Genomic DNA, 24,324 nt, shown 5'->3' on the forward strand with positions numbered 1-24,324 from the left:
GATAGGACCTTTTGGGCTATGACCTGTCAACCATTTGAAGGTAAAAAGCTGTTCAAATGCATCCCCATACAGTAAAATAAGTCGATTTTTGGCATTTTTTCAACCACAAATCTTTAAAGACCTTGAACAGCCAACTCACGATCGATGACTCGGAGCTCCACCCAGTTCAATCGACCTGCTCCTATGAACGATTAGACCAGCCTACTTGACTAACATGGAAAGACAGAGACACTGCAAAGTCGAGTCGCTGGGGCATTACGGAGAGGAATTTAATGGAAAAGAATACACAGAAGGTAAGGTAAGTGAAGTAAGAAAACACATTAGTGCTTAATGAAGTCTAACCGATACAACCTTTCTTTTCTGAGTTGAAACTAAACTTCTGAGTTGTTTCGCAAGTTTTTAACTCTTGATTATGTGAATGTTGATCCTGGTATATAAACAAACGTGAACAGCATAAAACAGAACACCCTGTCCGTTAGTTAATAGTTGCGTGTTGACAGTTGTTGCTGTAGTTTGCTGGTACTGTGTAGTGATTAGGATTGGTTATTATTACTTGCTTAACATTTTTCAGATAGCGAACTTCTGAGTCAGTGTTCTGATGCACGTCAACAATCAACACGACTTTGTTTTTAAAATTCCAGTTTAAATCTACACTTTCCCGAACAGCGATTTGCTTTTTGCACTGCGTTTACATTGCACAATGACACGATCATGGCTTTTGAAACTAATTGTTTTGGATCCAAAAAACGAATGCACTGAGTTTTATAAATGGCATGCCAAATTCAGTCGAGCTCGGCGGAATCAGTTATTCTGAATTTATACGATTTAACGATAGTTTGTGTACATAATGTATTTGTTTGTGACAGGTTGAATCTGGAAGATATTAATTGTGTATTTAACTACGCTGTTTAAAGAAAGCCTGACAACTGGATGCACTGGTGATAGTTTAATATAATAATGACATGTTAATAAACACGAGGTCAGTAGTCGCCTTTTTGATATGAATGATTTTGAGCAGACTGTCTGCAAATGAGCTTGTGCAGTGCGTCGACCACCCAGTTAAAATACAGAATTGCAGGGTGAATGCTCCAGACCTTCCTTTACAACAAGGACTTCATATGAATTCAAGTACAAACATAACTGTTTATGTTATAAAGTGTTGCGCTTTACTGTAATACTCCTTGCTTATATGTATTGATTTAGCAATGCGTGATATCTGAAGTAGTGTATTTTCAGTAACATCAAAGTAGAACATTTCTTTAACTGTGGCAATAGGTTTAATAACACACATAGACAGACATCAGGTACTTTATATGTTTTATATGCAAGCCATTTTGTGTACTTATTGCACAGTACATTCATGCATTTATATTTATATCATGTCCTAATTATTTAAACACGTATAATAAGTGCCCCAATAATACCTAAATGACAAGATCGATTGCAAAGTTGCAGAAAAGGCATGGTTCTGTTAAACCTGACAGAAGGTAAAATGGTGGCTAAAATTGGCAAGAAATATTGTAGCAATACGTGCATTTATAATCCCCCGCAGATGATGCATATCCCAGGCCACATTCTTTACCACAAGTTATTGAGAGTCAAAATCTGGAGGCATCTGTCTGACCGACTATGTCGCAAACAGGTCATGATGATTTCCCTTTTCTATCCGTGTCAGGAAATGTTGTGTCAAGATTAGTGATGGTAATTTATTGGGCTGTGAAACCATCAGTTTTAATTTACTATTTTCCTAAATCTTTTCTATTTTCTTTTTGATGTATTATTAAAAATATATTAATGTTTCAATGTTCAGGTAGTAATTACAAATATATGGGAGTGAGTTTGAAGAGCTGGTTTTCTTTATTCTGTCAACTCTTCAGACATTGAAGTTCTTTGAACACAAAAATGACTCATTCTCAGCATATCACATCTAATTGTGCGTGGGAGGAATGAGCTTGTGTGTATTTTCAGGCACAGATCCTTCTATTAAGAGTTGTTTACCCATGTAAGCCTGTGAGTTGTGGGTCCCACATCAGTGGTTCGTTTGGAAGGTATTGTAGCTACAGCAGTGCAGGGGCTGCAGTGGCACTTATTGCTTCTATAGGCAACAATTTTTCGATGATGGTATTCCCCAGAAAAGACTACAACAAATCCACAGAAATTGCAAACGCATAACAGCAAATTATCACGTTATGAATTATTTTGATACTCGGATGGCGCCACCTACAGTACTAACAGTATTAACTTTACAGTCCTCTTTTGGGTCTAAGTTTCCTTGTTGGCACTTCATTTTTCTGTGGAAAAGCTGTTGTCAGGTACTGCAAAGTGACTTTTGAACCATGCTGTTTGTCTGCTTTACAGAAACAAAGTGATGCTTGTGGTTTGAAATACAGTATATGGCTGGTACAGAAAGATAAACTGCAGCCCTTGCTTACCCATACCTCGAGGGCTGCACTGAGGGCCAGTTTGTTATAGTTTGACTTGCATTCACTTTTTAAAGTTTAACTTACAATTTTATAATGCACCTGTTTTCCTTTAAACTGTATGTAATATATAGATCTCACAAGGTTTGCAGTTTTTTTTTTTTTAAACAATCTATTTAGTATGTTGGTTTGTTTTTGTACTCCTCCCAAAGTAATACTTACAAATAATTGAAATAATTGAAGTTGTAGATACTGGAGATTAGCTAGGTGACAAGGGTATAGTGGAGCTGCCACCCCTAGTTATTGAGTTGAAAATCTGGGGAGCTTACCAAAAATATTGATACCCACCTGTTTTTTCTATGCTAAGTGCTCAAATTCACTAGGCTCAACTGTGTTTACACCTGAATTGGTAATGATTTAGTCAAATATAATTTTCCGTTGCTTTAATTCACGTTTTTATAGCAATGTTCTTCACTAATTTTCAGAGGGGGCGACTTTCGCAGCTAAGACATCAGTGTGAGGGCCGCCACACTGCCTTTTTCACGTTTGTATATTGTTGGGGGCCGCACTAAAGTCCCCCAGGGGCTGCCAGTTGCCAGCGGGCCTTGCAATGAAGAACATTATTTTGTAGTAAACAAAATAATTAGTTAGAAATACATGAAATAAAATATTATAAGAAATTGGGTTTTAAAACTAGATTAGATTAAATAATTTTCTTTTTTTTTTTTACATTCATATTTTAGGACCCTGTCCATCTGTATGCCAGTCACGAATTGCACATTTTCACAAGGACCTACATTGTTTCCTTTTATGATATTGATATGTTTAATTTTGTATATCTGTGGCAGGGAATGTATATTACTAAAGTGCATGTTACAGATATGCTAAGTTATAGTACACTATTTGTTACAGTGCATTTCTTACAGCTGGATATACTGTAGCTGTACTGCTAAATGCTTTAAGTTTCTTGCAGCGGTTAGCTGGTTTGAAATTAGTCATTTTAATTATGTTTGAATTGCACAATTAAAATTTTAGTTGACCCCAGCCAGGCCTGATGATATTAAAAGGGGAAAAAAAAAAAAAAAAAATTATATATATATATATATATATATATATATATATATATATATATATATAAACCTCAAATATATCTGAGTAATTAGACTCATGTCAAATACAGTTTCAAAATAAGGATTAATAGCTCAGTTATAATGTTGAAGACATATTTTGAAAGCTTGCTAAAGAAAAATATTCATCATCAGACCCACTTGCTATTGAACCATTACATTCCATTCTGCACTACTTGCTTTAATAGTCAAGGCACAAGGGATACACTACTAATATATTGGGTGCCTGTAGAAATGTTTTCTTTTCTCCGTGCATTATTAGTTACTGTAGGGATTAGTTTCCAGAGTAGTACAGGCTGTCAAATGATTGTTTGTCCTTGCATTAAAAAAATTAAATAAATAATCCTATACAATACTGCAGTAGTATTCACCCAAAACAAAACACTTTATTTATGCCTTCATGTAGTCTTGCCCTTCGTTTTGATCTTGTTCTCCTATTGGCTGAGCAACTAAATGTGACAATTCAATGCTAAATGTACATTAGAACATTATTAGATGAACATAATCTTGCACCACAGTTCAGTACCCAAGAGGAGCATTAATTTGGATATGTGAAACTTTGTATAATTTTTTTTTTTTTTGTATCTTTAAAATATAGTTCTATTTATTCTATAAATCTACTGACCTGTTGCTTCCATCCGCTAGGTAGGTTTTTAAAGAACAAGTAACAACAAAAAGGTATTTATTCTATTATTAGACAGTGAATCAATAATAGGGTCTGGATTAGACGAGTTTTACTGTACTAGACTTGTTGAAACACATCAAATTGCATGCAGTACTGTACCTGGGTCATTCACTTGATGTGTTTGGGGTAAAAGCATGCCAGTCATTGGAAGTACAGTGCTGTACAGTAGCTGGATGGGTAATGATAGTAAAGTAATTTAAAGGGTGGATATAACTTCAATTTAATGAAAAAAGTGAAGTAACCTAAGTATACAGTAATAATAGAAATGGCCAACGTATGACAAACTACCAGAAAGTGTTGGACACAAGTACTTAAGCATGTTTGTTTTGACGCTGATGCTTTTAAAATGCTTTATTTATTTGCAAAATTAATTTGTAGAAACTGGCATGTAATATTTAGAGCAATACTATCATCTAACTAGTGAATTGCTTGCACAATGAAACAGTTTCATAATTGAAGGACTGCACATTCAAGAAGAATACATTGAAAAGGTCATTTTATAACCTTTCCAAAAATTGGTTTAGATTCTAAGATTGGACAATAGTTGATCTTGTAGGCTGCATTAAAGTCATGTTGTCAGTTTTGCTGCTCTGGATATGAAGTTGGAAATCAATTGCTTGGACTGCCACGCTAGCAATGGATCATACAGTTCCAAGACACACAGACATACAGTACTTTACAAGTAATTCCAAGTTTGAAAAAACAGTAAAATGGACTTGAGAGAGAGCTACAGTATATAGTGAATGGAAGTGCATGACAGGTACAGTTATTTATTTTTTTTAAATTATTTATGTAGGAACCCTCTAAACATCTTTTCATGAAAACAAATTATTTGGAACTCTGTAAAATGTTTTGTGTCCAGAGGCTCAAAACTGACATGTACAGGTTTTAATGCAGCCCTTACAATCTGTTTCTGCTAATGTTCTCAGATGACCTTTTGAATATATTCTTCTTAAGTGTACATTTTTTAAATTACAAAACATTTTCATTGGTCAAGTACTACAGTAGATAGATGATTTTATTACTCTAAAAATTCTGTGCCAGTTTCTGGAAATTAATTTGGCAAAAAAAAACAAACAAAAAAAAACCTCAAACAAATAACCAGAAGCATTTTGAATTGATGTCAGAACAAATGCCTGCGTGTCACTGCTGGACAGCTTGCCTGGTCGTGTATTGATGTATTGATCGTGAACCCTGTATTTAGGATCATGGTAAGAAGTGATTTGGTTACCAGCCTGTGACTGCAGTATTTGAGTTCCTGAAGCCCACATTTATTACATTTGTCTTGACAGACAGGTCCTAGTGGATTAATGAATAAACCAGTCCCAAAGGCTAGGATAGATGCTGCTTGATGAGTCTATTTATAAAAAGGCTTGTTTTGCATTTTCAGAACATGCGGCACTGCATTTTGAGTATCATTGTTTAAACAAATTATTAGCGTGGTACTTTAGAGCACCTTTATTTTCTGCGTGGGATTTCAGAGTCCAATAGCTGAAGCCCCAGGAAGTTGTTAAAACAATTACGGGCTCTTGACTGTTAGTGCATGGAACGGTTACCATAGTATCCTCTGCACCCTAGCCTTATGTGCTGATGTCAGTGTGCATGCTAGGCTAATTCAAAGCATCTCTTCACCAATGAGTCACTCCAAGCTGAAGATCAGAAGTCTCTTCTCTGTTCTTTAACTGTGTTTCAGAGGCAGAATGTGAGCAGGTAAGCAGCTTGTGGAATAATTATGTGTGTTTACTGCTTGACAGTCCTTTAGTCTGCTTCTCAGTGTTGACAGGTGCATAATGTGATTTACAAGCAAAAATACTTGTGTCAGCAATTACCTTGTTTGTATAAATTTATATATATATATATATAACAGTGTTCGCAGCAATATGATGTGAAGTATATGTGGTCTAAAATATCTTAACTATGAGTAAGAGATATATTTAAAGTTATTGAAGTTAAAGCTTTGAGGTGATTTGTAATCTATACATTAGTTAGTTTTACCTTGGCAGCAGGTGCTTGATATGTGGGTTTGCAGTACAAGACTAGTTTGGCTGTCTACATTCATCACATTAGATTTGTAGAGGAAGCATCTTAGCAGCTGATTGAACAAGGAGGCTTCCTGGAAAAATTGATTTGCACAATTGATTGATGTTTGTGTGTAAGAGGCACAGAAGATGGATTGGAAATCCTCCATTTAGGTGTATTGTGTTTGTGTGTTTTATGCCTTTTTAAATGAAATATCTTCATATACTGTGTGTGGGAGGCTAGAGCACTAACAGAGCATATGGCAGCTGCATATTTTTAAAATGTAAATAGTCTATAGCATCCATTTCATTTAAAAAAAAAAAAAAAAAAAAAGTTAGTAATTATTGCTTCTTTTTCTTTCGAACATAAGTGAAACACAATGGGCTTATGTGAGCGATAATAAATGGAACGGCAGTGGATACAGTACTTTGTATAAATGTAGTCTGCATGTAGAGTATTATGTTGGGCTCCACAATGTCTTGTTTAATAAGTACAATACAGTTATGTTTTAAGCTACATTATTTCATTTTATCAGCTCTTTATATCTACCCAATTTTTTTTTTATGATTTGTCAACACAGCTACTGTAGCATTAACGATAGATATCCTGAATGTTAACTTGTACCTTTCATGAAATATTGCATACCTGTTTGTTTTCTTATTTGTTCTCTAGACCTGGTAAAGACACGTCGAAGCTTTTGCACATTGTTATATGAACAAATAAGCTAGGGGCGTCGGGCATAAACAGGTTCCATTTATTCACCTCAAGGCTGCTGTAACAGGGCCAACCTCGCAAATTGTTGCTGTGTGTCAAAGGTCTCAGGGGGATTGTAGGATCATACTGTGTTTTGTTTTAAAGAAACCAGAGGGAAAACTGCATTTAGAACAAAGCTGTCCAAGCAATGGAAGCTGAAATTAAAAGAACGTTCTTTGCTATTTTCATTATGGCACTACATATGATTTTAGACAGGGTACTGAATTAAAAAAAAAAAAAAAAAAAAAAAAATTAATGACACTGTTAAATGTAAAACAATAATACATCCTACAAAATCCTTAACATATGCTGCTCCTGGCAAAATCCCCATTATTTTTTATTTATTAATTAATTTATTTATTTTTGGCTAATGTCATCTAGTTTTTGTGTCAAGTTCCACATGATTCATCATGACCGAAAACAGAGAGCTTTAACACTTCCTGGATACGTGATGACGCACTTCATTGTAGCCAGTTTGGCTGCATCGAGTATGAGATACACACCTGAGCAGATAGCCGCGAGCAGGAGAGTTATCTCACATTGTCACTACTGTGACTCTCCAGTCTTTTCATATGTGGGCATAATATAAACTGAAGTTCAGGCAGCTTTAGCCTAGCCATTAAAGTATTCATTAAAAAAAAAACAAAGAACCCTAGTTATCTGTGACTGTAGTTCGGAACTATATGTGAACATTGAGTGAATGGAACTAGAAAAAAGGGAATGCATGTGCTGTATGGCTTATTTCAGTAACGATAATGATCACATAATATAAAATGTGAAGCATATTAGAACTAATTCAGAACTGTCCCTGTTGAAGAGGTTTTAACCCTCATACTTGCGTACAATTACCGCCTATTAAAAAGCTACAGTAGAACTCATGTACAGTATTTGTTGCAAATTCCAAGCCTTGTTCTACAATAGTTCTGCAGTCATCCAAATACAAAACAAAGAAATTAGGGTTAATAATAACTGATACTCTCTGTAAAAGATATGATTTAAGTATCTGAATCTTCAGTTATTCAGTCTCCATGTAAAAACACTACAGGGGCCTAATTAAAACGGCAGGAGACTGAGCCTTTCCCTGTCGGATAGATACTGTGTGGGTGGGTGGTATATATATATATATATATATATATATATATGTTATTAAAATGTTTTTTTTTTTTTCATACTGCAGCAGCAGTGCACCCACAGTACCTCTGACTTTGAGATTCCAACTGAGCCAGTTCATTAATTGTTGTTTTTTGGGGGAGCGTGGGGGGGTTGATGTTCTCCCTGAAGTCTTGTGTGTTTGGTGTGAAAATAAATCTTGCTTAACTGTAAAGAAATTAAAATGGGCATGTGCACTGTAGATGAAATAAAGACTTTTGCACTATTTTTTGTCTCCAAGAGTGCTTTGAAAGGATCAACATTCTCTAAGCAGTGGGCATTCTGTGTACTCAATTAATGGTTATTTACATCGAAATGATGCTGCTTTTGGTCATTTTAAATACTTTTATATTTAAATACTATATTTTATATACTGTATTAAAAGGGGCACAAAAGGATCTCCGGTCTACTCTGCTTACAATACTGTACTGTGTCTAATGCAGCTGTCATGCAGAACTTTATGAATTTGTTCACTAATTCACAAAGGGTAGTGATTCCAGTTTATAAAGCAAACCGTGCCCTGTCTTTTAAACAATTTAATGCCTAGCGCATGTTAGGCAGGATGGCATTTCACACCATGCTAAACAATATCATGGTTACTGTACTGTGTGTTTTAAAATGTTGTCCACAATTAAGATGGCATACAAATACTGTTTCTTGTAATACTTTAATTACAAGATTAACATTGTTGTGTGTTTTGTTTGTTTTTTTTTTAATGTTTTTTTTTGTACTTGCGATGTATTTCCTGTTTCGCTCAAGTAAAAGGAAGTGGGCTGTGTCCAGACTGGAACACTGTGACCTGTACATCGCTTGTGAATGCTGTGCAGATGGTGCTGAAACTGTTTAGAAAAGCACAAGAGCTGATGAAAGCAGTTAAACAGAGGAAAGAAAGCAATGATATGTTGGTATAGTTTTGTTTTACTGCATGGAGAGTAAACGGATTGAGGAAATTGATCATCTAGTAAACCAGGTCAGGGCAGTGCTCCAGAGATGCCGTAAGAAGTAGGTGGATTATATGGTTGTCAGTCATGAACAGGCATGCTGGAGCCATTTACAGTATACTAATTTATACAAGTGTTGAGAGGTTTATAATAGCAGGGAGTAACTTGTTTCATCTGCAGTGTGCTGCAGATCTTCTTTTGGAATCTGTCTTGCTTTCATTCAAATTAATGACAGAATGACTGGGTATATCGCACTGTTGCTAAGCAGATGGGGCTTGTTCTAGTGCAGTAAGGGCAATTCTGTGAATTCAATGTTTAATTTAGGGTTATACATATTATAACTTCCATGCATGGTGTTTGTTATATTAGATTACTCCATGCAAATTCATGAAGTGCTGCGGTTATTTCACACTCACTTGGCCCCAGCAGTGGTTTGCATGTTATTCGGCCCTCCTCAAGCATGGCAGACAGTACTCTATGAACTTTTTTAGACTCCCTAGCAGTGCATCCGTATAATATTCACTGAACTCCATGTGCAAACTGTACAACTAACATGTTCCAAAGCAAAATCTTCTTGCTAGCATCTGGTCTGTCAAACAGATCTGTTTTGAATGGCCAAATTGAATCAAAACGTTACCGCATGCCTTCTCCTGTCTGGCAAGGGCTCATAATCCTACTGCAAACCAGCAATTGTGGAGATCAGTCTTTTGAAAGCAAAATTTTTCTGAATTGTTTTGTCATTCATTTTGAAAAAGGTTCAGTAGCCCTCCGTTTGTCACACATTGATATGAGACTAATAATAGCAAGACCAAGGTTTGTTGTGATACAGTTTAATAATCAATAAGTCATCTTTTAATTTAATGTCAATGTCAATAATGTGTTGTTTTTCTTCTTTTTTTAAAAGACCTTGTTGGTAACCTGCTCATAGTCTGCTTGCATCTAGAGCAACAAAGTCACATCACTCCTGACTAAATTGACAATGTTTTAAAGCCTCTGGGCCTTGCTGGCTGTTGCTTCCTTCCTTGGTGGCAGATAAAACTAAAATGTAAAAATAAATAAAATAAAAAGTGCAGTTTTTTTTTTTTTTCATTTGTTGGAGCTAATAAATAAGATTGTCCGATAGAAACACACTGATGGTAAACTGCTTATTGTAATTTTCTTATGTGTTTAAATGATATAGTAAATTACAAGCATAAATCCATACCCTTCTGGTGTTACAAAATGTGTGTTTGTTCATGGCTTGTTTTGTTTGGTGTTTTCTGTCTGCACAGCCACACCCATGTAAAGTGTTTCTACAACTGTAGCAATGAATTGTAATGTGGCTTTACAGTTGAACACAATATGCATCCAGCTTGCTTGCTTTGATGTCTGTGAAACTAAAATGATTTGAATTTCACCTAATGTTCCAGTTTTCTATTTAGTTCATTGCATCAGTTCACACACTTTGGATATATATCATTCATAAAATCCGCACTGTAACATGTCACCATTGTGCTACTTGTTCCTAACAGATCTTATAAGGGGGGGGGGATTAAATAAATAAATAATGCATGCATTTGATCCAATACTGTTCTCTAGAGTTGCACTCTCAGTTTTAATACTGTAAAACTAAATAAGCATGGTTACAGCATTTTCTATCTTTGGCACTGTAAATGTCTCGGAATTTTTCTCTGTAGAATGGATGTAAGCACGAGTGACAGTTACATGATTTTTATTATTGTTATTTTCTTTGTTTCAGAGATTTATTGTAGAAATGTATGTGTGTGTGTGGGGGGGGGGGGGAATACTGTGTTTAATTCTAAGTACTAAGTAACCTTGGTACTGTGTTTTAAATTGGTATTTTCTGTTGATATGTCACAATGGTAGATGTACAGTAAGATAACTGTAGTGAAAAGATTGTTCCTGTTGGTCAGTGTGCCCATTTTATCAGGAACTCTGGAGTAAAAATGTATTGTGTCTTTGGTCAAAGATTATGTTTTGTGCATTTGTGATTACCAGCACTGGCCTCTGATACCAAGCCTAATGCCCATCTCTCAAGATACAGTACATGACAGTGCTTAAGATACTATACAGTAACTGTTGTGCACTGACCCTACAGATATGTATTACAGTACAGTAATATCCACCCAGGTTATGAAGTTGTTGCTGTATGCTTTTAGGACAGATGCAGTGATATCGTTACAATAGGAAGAAAGACAGACATAATCCAGAGCTTTCTTTTTCAAACTGGCTAGTGTCTGATCATTGCACAATACTATATATGGAATGTTTTTTAAATAATTTTAATAGCAAATGATAACTTAACAAATTGAATAGCACTGCATGTTTGCTTACAGTACTTTCCTAATTCTAATTTGAGAAAGCCAATGGATACATTGTATAACACAATCATGTCAAATTCAATAGAAGTGCCACTAATAATCTACTGCCATATATTGTAGAGTATGGATGCCTTGAACAATGCATTCTTAATCAAGTGTACTGTAGTTGGAAGACCAAATGGAGGCTTTTGATTTGGCAGAAACAACTTGAAGCACGACACAAACTGGAGTTAAAACATTATCTTTTTCATAAACATTGCCGTGGCTTTGGTGTCTGACATTTAGTTCTAAAATGCACGTGTGACTAACGTCTAGCAGGCAGTGTACTGTTCAGAACAAATTGTTCCGAATGATAGAATGAAACGTGTCCTCATTGGACAGGAATTCATATTGGCTGTGAAGCATTTCTTGAAACTCCCATGTTTCTCAATGCAAAAAACACTTATAGGGAGAATTCACCATTTGGTCTTAAATACAGAACTGGTACTGTATGTTGTAATGGATTGATGTAGTTGGCGAAAAGGAGGTTAATTAAGGTAAAGGTTAAAGCACAGTATATTTAAAGTGAGCCACATTTTGGCTAAACATGGCCACTACCTTTTTTTTCTTAATGTTTCTCTTGTTGCAGAGTAATACTATATCATTTGTGTGTGTGTCTTTCTGCAAGTACAGTCAAGCCGTAACTAAAATCAACTTCTGAAAGGTACTGTGCGTTAACCCTTGTGTTTTGTTTTTTTGGGGAAGGGTTTTAAAGTGAGCCATGAAGATGAGCTCTTGGTGTACTGTACTTTATTCTGTACCATAAACTCAACCATGTAGTTTCTGTGTTCCAGCGCAGAGAAGTTGGTTTTATTTAATCATTCGTATGACCGTGCCAGCTGCTGTCTTGTGTTTGAGCTCCCTGTCACATATGCTAAAGTGATTTCACAACTGGGGAAAGGGGAGGGAGGGAGGAGGTTTTAGTAACACAATGTCACATCTCTTGAATACGTGCAACAAATGTGTGTGGCTTTGGTCCCATGTCTACATCGCTCCCTCAAGTGGTTGTGATATGTCTAAACCACAGCTATTGTACAGTTACAGTATCGGATCTACAGTAGACATTCAGAGGCTGTACTATAGTTCCCAATTATCCAGTTATCACAGCAATGCACAGTACAGTAATTTATTGCTGTTCATACATTTGTACTGTAAGATGTATTACTGTGGTTCAGAGGTCAATGGTTGTTCTGTACATGGACGTTTGTTTCTCCATTTCAGATCATGCAAGGTGTATAGTACTGTACATGTGTCTGGAGTGGATGTGGGCTCACATATAAAGCCTAGGGTGTAGAAACTTTTGTTCAAAAATGACATGAGCAGGCTGTATAATTTTGTTCTTTCAATATTTGTTGCTTCAGTGCTGTTCTCTTGCCATGCAAAACTGTAAATTACTTTGACTTTGCATGTCCTGTAGGTACTGCTCTTGTAAGGCTTCATTACCTAGAGGCACAGCTTTCTGAATTTGTCATACTGTAGTTTTTCTAAGTGTATGGTAATGATCTGGTGATTTAGCTAATAAATAAGCTGGAAACTAAAGGCTGTTTGATTGTATTGGATTAATGAAATAACTGGAGCAATTCTGTACAGTATTTGTGTGAAATTCAACATCGCACTTGCCTCAGTGGTAAAACATTGGAACAATGTTATTGTGTTACTGTGTCATTGGTCACATAACTTTACATCACAAGGGTACTGTAAGATGTGGTGTCTTGAATGATCTTAAGAATTGGTCCTGCTGTCAGGGTGGGACAGTGGGTCTAGACTTTCAGCTCTGGAAGCCTAGGTTCAAATCCGAAATTCAGGTTTTGTTAAATCACGATGCATGTATATGTATCATTGCACAGAAAGGCAATACTTTGTTTGTTGTAAAGAGGATTTTTTTTTAATGTCTTAATCTCATTACTGTAATGCATCCAAAGTTTTTTTTTTTTATTTCAGTTCTTAAACATTTATTCATAAAACAATGAATATATATCCCAGAAATAAATATGTATATTTTGCAGAAGTGTTCACTATTTGCAATAATCTGTATTTTGAAAGTACACCTTATAATTATTGCTTTTTTTTTTTTTTTTTTTTTTTGGAGAAAGGCTACATGTATAAAGGGATTTGTCTCATTACTGTAATATTTCTTCAAGTTCTCCAATGATTCCTGGAAGTTTTAAATAAATCAAGTTATCTTCAAGATGGACCCAAGGTGAGTCTTTTTCTTGTAAGTTCACAGTTCACCCTGGTATCCTCTGTGTGTCCCACTTATTGATCTCATGATCATCATTTGTAGAATGCAAGACATAAAAGTGCCTGAGTTTTCAAGGCTGTCTTTTGAAAAACACTATGACTGCCAAGTTTGCAGAATCATGATGGACCTTCTCATTACTGTGTCAGTTATCTTATCAAAAACCCATTGCGGTAATGAGATGTAACATTACAGTAGTGATAACTGTAAGACTCATTGTAAAAAATGATACAATTTATAGCTACTTATAATATCTGCCCTAGAGTAGATTATTGTTGAATTTGTGTTTTGTTTAATTACTTTTTTTATAGTGGGCTATTTCCTTTTATCTATTAAAAATTGTGTGAACAAGGTTACAGAAACGCAGAGAAAAGATCCAATAGAAGTGCTGAGCTTCTAGAGGTGTATAGAAGAAAGGAAAGAGATCCAGAGTAGTGTGGAGCTTCTTTATAAGAAATGAAAGAGATCCAGAGTAGAGCTGAGCTTCTAGAGGTGTATAGAAGAAAGGAACGAGATCCAGAGTCGTGCTGAGCTTCTGTATAAGGAAAGAGATCCAGTGTAGTGCTAAGCTTCTAGAAATGTATAGAAAAAATAGATCCAGAGTAGTGCTGAGATTCTAGAGGAGTATAGAAGAAAGGAAAGAGCGGTAGTTTCAGAATAGGAATATGTTTGGGTAAAAAAATACATATTTAGCATAAATCAAGTGGCTTATCCCTTATGTATAACAGATAAACTACACTAGATCAGCGGGTTGCGGGTGCAGGTCCTGTAGCGGTGGGTCGTAAAAATCGGACCCATGCAGCACTCTGACTTCTATGAAGAGATTTCAATACGTTAAGTGGAGTTATAGTGAAGCATCAATGAAAAAAAGGAGCCTTTGATGGTGTTGGAGGAGCTCTTAAGAATTTGGCTGAGAAAATTGTTGCCCACGGAACAGATATACCAAATGTTGACACACTAATGGAGCAACTCTCACGACATTCTTCAGTTAAGCTTTACAGGTTATCGAAGGGAGTGCCAAACTAGTACTCCCATCCCTTTAAAGCAATACGAAGAACCACGAAGTTTCACAAAGTAAGATAGTTATATCAGTCTGATATAATACATTTTGTAGAACTCCATTTTAGAGCAGGTTTAATTTACAATAATTTGTTGAATATGGCTGTGCTCTGTTTCCGAGTGTTGTCACACAAGTATGGAAATATGAATAGCATTTTAAATAGATCTTCAATTAATTCATTGTTTTTGTGTCCTGTCATCTCAGTCAATTTTGTGACTTCTTCAGGTGGTATGTGAACATTATGAAGTGGATGTAGAGTTGGGATGGAATATATATATATATATATATATATATATATACAACTATATATATATATATATATATATATATATATTAGTACTGTGCAAAAGTTTTAGGCAGGTGTGAAAAAATGCTGTAAAGTAAGAATGCTTTCAAAAATAGACATGTTAATAGATTATATTTATCAATTAACAAAATGCAAAGTGAGTGAACAGAAGAAAAATCTAAATCAAATCCATATTTGGTGTGACCACCCTTTGCCTTCAAAACAGCATCAATTCTTCTAGGTACACTTGCACAAAGTCAGGGATTTTGTAGGCATATAGTCAGGTGTATGATTAAACAATTATACCAAACAGGTGCTAATGATCATCAATTCAATATGTAGGTTGAAACACAATCATTAACTGAAACAGAAACAGCTGTGTAGGAGGAATAAAACTGGGTGAGGAACAGCCAAACTCAGCTAACAAGGTGAGGTTGCTGAAGACAGTTTACTGTCAAAAGTCATACACCAAGGTAGTTATACTGCATCAGCAAGGTCTCTCCCAGGCAGAAATTTCAAGGCAGACCGGGGTTTCCAGATGTGCTGTCCAAGCTCTTTTGAAGAAGCACAAAGAAACGGGCAACGTTGAGGACCATAGACGTAGTGGTCGGCCAAGGAAACTTGCTGCAGCAGATGAAAGACACATCATGCTTACTCCCTTCGCAATCGGAAGATGTCCAGCAATGCCATCAGCTCAGAATTGGCAGAAAACAGTGGGACCCTGGTACACTCATCTACTGTCCGGAGAAGTCTGGTCAGAAGTGGCCTTCATGGAAGACTTGTGGCCAAAAAGCCATACCTCCGACGTGGAAACAAGGCCAAGCGACTCAACTATGCACGAAAACACAGGAACTGGGGTGCAGAAAAATGGCAGCAGGTGCTCTGGACTGATGAGTCAAAATTTGAAATATTTGGCTGTAGCAGAAGGCAGTTTGTTCGCCGAAGGGCTGGAGAGCGGTACATGAATGAGTGTCTGCAGGCAACAGTGAAGCATGGCGGAGGTTCCTTGCAAGTTTGGGGCTGCATTTCTGCAAATGGAGTTGGGGATTTGGTCAGAATTAATGGTCTCCTCAGTGCTGAAAAGTACAGGCAGATACTTATCCCTCATGCAATGCCATCAGAGAGGCATCTGATTGGCCCCAAATGTATTCTGCAGCATGACAACGACCCCAAACTTACAGCGAAAGTCATTAAGAACTATCTCCAGCGTAAAGAAGAACAAGGAGTCCTGGAAGTGATGGTATGGCCCCCACAGAGCCCTGATCTCAACATCATCGAGTCTGTCTGGGATTACATGAAGTAAGAGAAGCAACTGAGGCTGCCTAAATCCACAGAAGAACTGTGGTTAGTTCTCCAAGGTGTTTGGGCCAACCTACCTGCCGAGTTCCTTCAAAAACTGTGTGCAAGTCTACCTAGAAGAACTGATGCTGTTTTGAAGGCAAAGGGTAGTCACACCAAATATTGATTTGATGTAGATTTTTCTTCTGTTCACTCACTTTGCATTTTGTTAATTGATAAATATAAACTATTAACATGTCTATGTTTGAAAGCATTCTTACTTTATAGCATTTTTTCACACCTGCCTAAAACTTTTGCACAGTACTGTGTGTGTGTGTGTGTGTGTGTGTGTGTATAATATATATATATAATTTGTGAACGATTGTCGCTACCTCACGCGGTTCGTTGCCCCTTTAAGAATAGACCCAGGACACGGAAACTGATTTTTTCAGCGCTTGCGTGCACTTTTAATAAACACAAAATCAAATTAAACAAACAGAAACAAAAACCTAACTCTGTTTTGGAGCTCTGACTTTACACCATTAGATCTCTGCCTAACCCACAGGACGGCTAAGCCGTTTACCTGTTACTCGCAAAAACTTACACACGTTTCACACAATACCTTTCTCTGAAAACGACTGGACACGCACGCACGCACAGTCTGGCTCTTCAGTCAGCAGCCTCAAACAGACTGGCTGCACTCCTTTAAATACCCTGCACCTGGCTCTAATTTACAATTAGCACCAGGTGCAGGGGATTATTAAACAATAAAACAATTAAAACCCTTAGCCCATTCACCCAAAATTGCATTCTCACATTTTTTTAGCAGGGGCGATTTTTAAGCCCCTCCCTGCTATCTCACTATATAAGTAACACTAACTTTGTTTCTCATCTTCTGAATAAAACATTGCTTAAATATGCTGTCTTAGTGTAAGGACTACCATCTACAGTTCTGTAATTCATTTGGGAAGTGAATGTAACATGGTATGCATCCACGTGTCAAGAGTTCTAAAGTGTTGCTGAGCTTGATTTAAATAGAATTTTAAACAAAATTAAACTCAACACCCCTTCCTTTCCCTATTTACTCCCTTATTTATAGGCATCCCAGGTTCTGTCATGTGAAACAAGATGTGAACTATTGTAGTGTTGCAAGAAACATTATAGAAAATCTACTCAACAAAAACATCAACAGGAAACATTTAGGGGTTTGTTATTAGAAAATGCTAGATAATATTTTTTTTGTAATCTTTTTTTAAAACCGTTGGCTACCCATATTCCACATTTTAAGAATCTTGTTTATCATTTTGTCATAATTATATTTTTACGCACACACACACACACACACACACATATATATATATATATATATATATATATATATATATATATATATATATATATATATATATATATATAGTACCAGTCAAAAGTTTGAGTACACCTGCTTGAAACCAGGTTTTTCATGGTTTTATTAGCTATGCCTTTAACTGTATAAACTTGTCTATAAACACTTAATATTTCATTATATGATATGTGTACTTATATAAGCTGATAATCATAAGTGAATTGCATTCAAAAATTTAATTTTTAAATGAAAATGTAAATCTTATCAATTTCAATGAAATGGTCACCCAAAGGAAGGGGATTTCAGTCTGAAGCCCAAGTCAGTTAAAAGTCTGAAATGTGTATAACACGGTGTTAGAACACTGGCCTAAGTATAAAAGTGTCTTTGTTAGATGTTCTCTGAGTTAACTAGCATGTTACCTAATTAACCTTTTGTCACCAATTATTGTTAACAGGTGAGGGTCCATGATTACTATAAATATAGGTAGCATAGGCACAAGTTTGTCATTCCTGAATGTAAGGGAGCAGAAAATGGCAAAATACGCTCAGTTAAGCAAAGAAAAAAGACAGTCTGTAATTACTTTAAGAAATGAAGGTCAATCTTTAAGACAAATCGCAAGAACTTTGCAAGTGTCTGTAACTGCTGTGGCCAAGACCATCAAATGACTTGAAGAAAATGGCACTCATGAGGACCGAACAAGGTCAGGCAAGCCAAGGGTGACCTCAGAATCAGAGAACAAGTTCATTCGAGTCACAAGTCTGCAAAACCGGTGATTAACTGCCCCTGAAATACAAGCTCAGCTAAATGCTACTAGAAGTACAGATGTTTCAACATCAACTGTTCAGAGGAGATTGCGTGAAGCTGGCCTAACTGGAAGAATTGCTGCAAAGAAACCATTGTTAAGAGTGCAGAATAAGAGGAAGAGACTTGCCTGGGCCAAAAAACACAGAAACTGGACGTTTGAGGAGTGGAAGTCAGTCTTATGGACTGATGAGTCAAAATTTTAAATATTTGGGTCCAAATGCTGAGTATTTGTAAGACGCAGAGAGGGTGAGCGCATGAGTTCTGCATGTGTAGTTCCCACTGTCAAGCATGTAGGAGGCAGTGTCATGGTCTGGGGTTGCTTTGCTGGTGACAGAGTTGGTGATCTTTACCAAGTCCATGGCAAGCTCAACCAGCACAGCTATCATAGCATACTTCAGAGGCATGCCATTCCATCAGGATTACGGCTAGTTGGGCAGTCCTTCATTCTTCAGCAAGATAATGACTCTGAAACACACCTCAAAGTTGTGCAAGCACTATCTGAGGAGGAAAGTGAAGGACAAGTCAATCTAATAACCTGGCCTGCCCAGTCTCCAGACCTCAATCCCATAGAACTTGTATGGGATGAACTGGACAGAAGAGTCAAACCAAAGCTACCCACAAGTGCTCTACATCTCTGAGAATTGCTGTAGAAGAGTTGGGAAGACATGTTGCGTGATTTCCTGCTGAAACTTGTTTACCGAATGCCTCGTGTTTGTGAGGCTGTTATTAAGGCAAAGGACGTTTATTTTTGAGGAATCCAAGATTTAGAGACAATTTTCAATTTTCTTGAACATTGCTTCGATACTCCTTATGTTTTGTTTTGTATATTGTAACATGTGTTTTCATTTTCAAGTATTTACAGAATGTATCCGACGTAAAACATTGTCAATTGAAAAAATATGAAAAAAAAAACTAGTTTCCAGCAAATGTACTCAAACTTTTGTCTGGTACTATATTGGTTTTATGTTGGGAAATATTTTTAAGAAAAATAAACTGAAATATCTTGCTTGCATAAGTATTCAATCCCCACACATTAATATTTGGTAAAGCCACCTTTCGCTGCAGTAACAGCTTTAAGGCTTTTGGGGTAAGTATGTACCAGCTTTGCACACAGTGTCAGAGTGATTTTGGCCCATTCTTCTTGGCAGATTTGCTCCAGGTAGTTCAGGTTGGTTGGACGATGCTTGTGGACCGCAATTTTCAAATAGTGCCACAGATTCTCAATGGGATTGAGATCAGGACTTTGACTGGGCCACTGTAGGACATTCACCTTTTTGTTCTTGAGCCACTCCAATGTTGCTTTGGCCTTGTGCTTGGGATCATTGTCCTGCTGAAAGGTGAATTTCCTCCCAAGCTTCAGTTTTTTAGCAGACTGAAGCAGATTCTCTTGCAGTATTTTCCTGTATTTTGCTCCATCCATTCTTCCTTCAATTGTAACAAGATGCCCAGTCCCTGCTGATGAGAAGCATCCCCACAGCATGATGCTGCCACCACCATACTTCACTGTAGGGATGGTGTGTCTTGAGGCATGGGCAGTGTTAGGTTTGCACCACACATAGCGCTTTGAGTTTTGGCCAAAAAGCTCCATCTTGGTCTCATCTGACCACAAAACCTTTTCCCACATCGCAGCTGGGTCACTCTCATGCTTTCTGGCAAACTCCAGACGTGCTTTCAGATGGTACTTTTTGAGTAACGGCTTCTTTCTTGCCACCCTCCCATACAGGCCAGTGTTATACAGAGCTCCTGTAGCTCCTTCAAAGTGATTGTTGGCCTCTCTGTGGCTTCTCTCACAAGTCTCCTTCTTGTTTGAGCGCTGTTTTGAGGGACGGCCTTTTCTTGGCAGTGCCTGGGTGGTGTGATGCAGCTTCCACTTCCTGATTATTGATCCAACTGTGCTCACTGGGATATCCAAACACTTGGATATTATTTTGTACCCTTTCCCTAATCTATGCATTTGTATTACTTTATCTCTAACTTCTGTAGAATGCTCTTTGGTCTTCATTTTCCTTCAGATTCACAGCCTTACCAGTGATCCTTCAACAGTGGGGTTTTTATCCAGAAAATGTGACAGCAACTTTAATGGTTCACAGGTGGAGGCCAATGGTAAGGTAATTGTGTCCTCGTTAGGGCAATTTCTTTCATCGGTGCAAACTGGGAGCTTCCACAGCACAGGGGTTGAATACTTATGCAAGCAAGATATTTCAGTTTTTTATTTTTCTTAAAAATATTTCCCAACATAAAACCAATGTCACCTTACAATAATTGATTCTGAGTTTCAGTGTTTAAAAATAAAATATCAAACAGAACAAAAATTTCAATGTACCATTTGTAATTCAGTAATATGAGAGAATTGGTCAGGGGTCTGAATACTTTTGCAAGCCACTGTGTGTGTGTGCGTGTGATTTTATATATATATATATATATATATATATATATATATATATATATATATATATATATATATATATATATATATATATATATATATATGGTATTATAGAAGTACTCATGATGCCGCACAATTGGACGATCGGCGCCTGGGACCGGTGGACCGGCTTAGGTCGGACATGCCGAATCGGCCGCAATGCCACAGCAACCCCTGTGGACGATAGGGTCGCCTGTGGGACCACCTGCCTGTTAGCGGACTGGGCTTGCCTGTAAGCTGCCCAGAGTTGCGTTGTCCTCTGACGCTGTAGCTCCAGTGCACAGTGCGTACAGAGGTTAAATGTGTTATACTACTATAGGGAGAGGTTGTGAAAAGATGTTCAATCAAGAACGGTAAAGAAAACTAAAATCTGGATCCATCACTTGTGTGTAAAAAAAAAAAAGGCAGCTTTATCTGACTTTCAGTTGGCAAATTATTGACATGTTTGAAGTTGAAGAGAGCCCCCTATGTACGTCAGTTCTGACCTTTCTGAATGCTGCCCAGGTGCGGAGGAGGCTTTCCTGTTTCATTGCTTTGTGTCATGGAAGTCTTTTAATTGTATAGACGAAACTGATGGATCATGGGAACTGGAATTGAAAAGAAAGCCCTTTTTTGAATGCAGTGTCCTTGTATAGAACAAAAGAGCAAAAAAAAAAAACCATGCTTGTAGGCTTATTGAATTGAATACTGAAATTGGTTGCTGTGGGAGGCAAGGTGTCTGGAAGTTAAATAAAAACTGTACAAATAACTTGCCTTGGAGCACTTTGTGTTTCACAATAATGGTTGCAGTATAGCCATTGAAGTTAATGAGACTTGAAAAAGAGTCATTTAAATATAATTACTCTGCCGTGTGAAAAGGCACAATGTTTAAAATGTTAATGCTCCCTACAGCACAGTACATCTATTTATTGAACATCGAACCGTTTTCCTTCCGGTATACAACTATGGCCAAGAGTTTTGCATTGTCCTATAGAATTAACAGATTTTGCTTCATAATGAATGAAACCTGTTGAATAATGTTATGTGAACATATTGAATTGCATACTGCTTTGTAATTTTCCATATACTTATTGAAAATAGACAAAGATTTCAAAATCTAGCAGGAAATACTATTGTGATTTCCAGTAGACATTTTTGCGATATCATTTTTTAATATTTTTGATCACATGATGTTAAATAAAATATCTAAATTATGTTCATAGAGTGTGTGGTTGTTGTTGGGTTTAAATTTAATTGTCTCAATCCTAAAATGCTACAGAAATTTTGGTCATGGCTGATGTGTGTGTGTGTGTGTGTGCCTCTCTATAATCCAGGTCTGGCAATGGAACGTGAAACAAGCAATGTGATTGGTCATGCAAGGTTCCAGCTGTCTGTATATTGGATGGATATGGACAGTTGGAGCCTTGTCACATATTCAAAATCACTGCGCTGCCTCACAGAATTAAGTTCTGCTAGCCATGAAACAAAAAACAAATGGTCTCAACTGTGGAAATTGAACATCTTTATAAAATACTAAGGTATTGAAATGTAAGAAATTCCAAAGGAGAATATAACATTTCAACCTACATTAGTCCCATCTAGACTAAAACGCAGTCGAAATGAAAACAAGACTGGGGAATATGTCGATATACATACTCACCCCGACATCGTCACTTCAAATGTGTTTTTAGCAGTTTGTAAATGGTACAGAAAGCCACATATAGACATGTCTGCACGTTATCCACCCCACTCCGACACAGACCTTAAATGATTGAAATCCGAGGCGTAGTTGAATTTATTTTTATTCCTTCCATCACTTCTGCTGAAACAGTGTCTTGCACTGAGAGAGTAAATGGCAATGTACACTAGATCAAAAATAAAGATATTTACTTTTGCCTGTTTTCAATTTAAATTAGTTTACTTAACTTAGTGTGTAGTTCAAAGTTATAAATTGGACTACTTTATTGGCATAAGGATATTTATATATATATATATATATTTTTCAAATCCACTGTTTGACCTGGATTATAAATACAATAAGGTCCTTCAGGGTGTTCGTATACGGTCGAATAATATACAGTCTTCTCACATGCTGGAGGCGTCCGTATAGTTGATGTATACGGCCAACTTGTTGGGCCTTATTGCACACATATAATTTGGAATGTCCAATTTATTATTATTATTATTATTACTATTATTTACTTCTCACTGCAGCAGTTCCCCACACAGCTCTGGAGATTTGAAGGTTCAGCGGGCATCCTCCGATCCCGTGACCAAGCCGGCTTCCTCTTTTACACCCAGAAGCTCGAGAGCAGATGTCGGTGAGCTACAGGCATCTGGTGGACAAAGGCCAGCCCTGCAGGCGTCTGTTCTGAGCTCACTGGGTACCTGGCTAGTTTGCTGTAGCACTATGCGATGAAGCTGTCCTTGTTGGTTTGCGTCCCTAACCCATGGGAGTGCCAGAAACCATGCCATGCAGCCTTCCCCAGCGAAGGCTAGTGACTCCACACAGCCAGCAGCGAACATGCGCCGTATGACTCACTCTGCACACCAGGTGACTTTGCTTTAACTCGGGGAAACCCCAGTTTACTGCATTTTGATAGGTCTTAATGTTGTATTTCCCAAACACCCAAAACTGTAGCTGTAAACCTTGCTATTAGCAGAGAGAATACTGTACACCATTGTCCTAGGTCCACAGTTGCCATTGGCAAGTAGAAATTAATGACTTTTTCCCAATTTAACTGCAATACATTCCCTTTGAGGGACAAATGCTGCCACACCCATCCAGTCACTTTACTGAAAAATAGCGTTCTAGTGATTTCAGACACTACAGGCTATGCTGATAAGAGCTCCCAATTGACCTCCATCCATACTTTGTATGCTCTATACTACTCCATATATCATAAGTTGCATGATCACCACAAACACATGCTGTGTCTCTGAATATCACTTGTAATTGCCAGGCGAAGTGAAGTATATTTTGATCTTGATACTGTAAAACCACAAGTAAAGTACTTTTTTTTTTTTATTGTAAGGAGCAATATTGTGTTTTTATGGTATGAAATAAACAACAAAAAAAGATAATACAGAAGCTGTACCAAAGGAAGCTTTGTTACTCAGTCAGTGTATTATATTGGTCTCTGGCCATTATAGCAACAGAGTAGAATCAGCAAGGGACTTGAATTAAAACCATACAGATGTAATAGTTGGTTGTTCACTAATGATTTTAGTTATTGCAGCTTTCATTTTAGTGTCAGAGGAACATTTGACAGCACAGTCTTAGAGGCTTGCTGACTCAAATCAAATGTTTATGGAATATTTTATAGTGAGCAGGTATTATATTGAACTCCAGATATAATTTTGACTTGACATAAATGGTAGGCACATCATTAGTGAAATCACATATAAAGAACAGTAGAATGAGATTCAGGAATTTATACATTTCAGCTCCTTA

General features: G+C 37.0%; 1 protein-coding gene across 5 annotated transcripts in view; it reads left to right on the plus strand.

Annotated features, from left to right (window-relative positions):
* Positions 1-206: 206 nt before the first annotated feature.
* pam (peptidylglycine alpha-amidating monooxygenase) overlaps positions 207-24,324 on the plus strand; it is a 95,963-nt gene continuing 71,845 nt past the window's right edge. For 2 of the 5 annotated variants that reach the window (XM_041233205.1, XM_041233241.1), the window contains exon 1: positions 207-298. The gene's annotated coding sequence lies outside the window, so the exon portion shown is untranslated. Of the gene's footprint in view, positions 299-5,853; positions 5,943-23,289; positions 23,425-24,324 lie in introns of those variants that run through there. The other 3 variants (XM_041233216.1, XM_041233225.1, XM_041233233.1) reach the window with 3 other exon arrangements.

This window comes from Polyodon spathula, chromosome 2 (genome assembly GCF_017654505.1).
Source record: "Polyodon spathula isolate WHYD16114869_AA chromosome 2, ASM1765450v1, whole genome shotgun sequence".
Lineage (NCBI taxonomy): Eukaryota > Metazoa > Chordata > Actinopteri > Acipenseriformes > Polyodontidae > Polyodon > Polyodon spathula.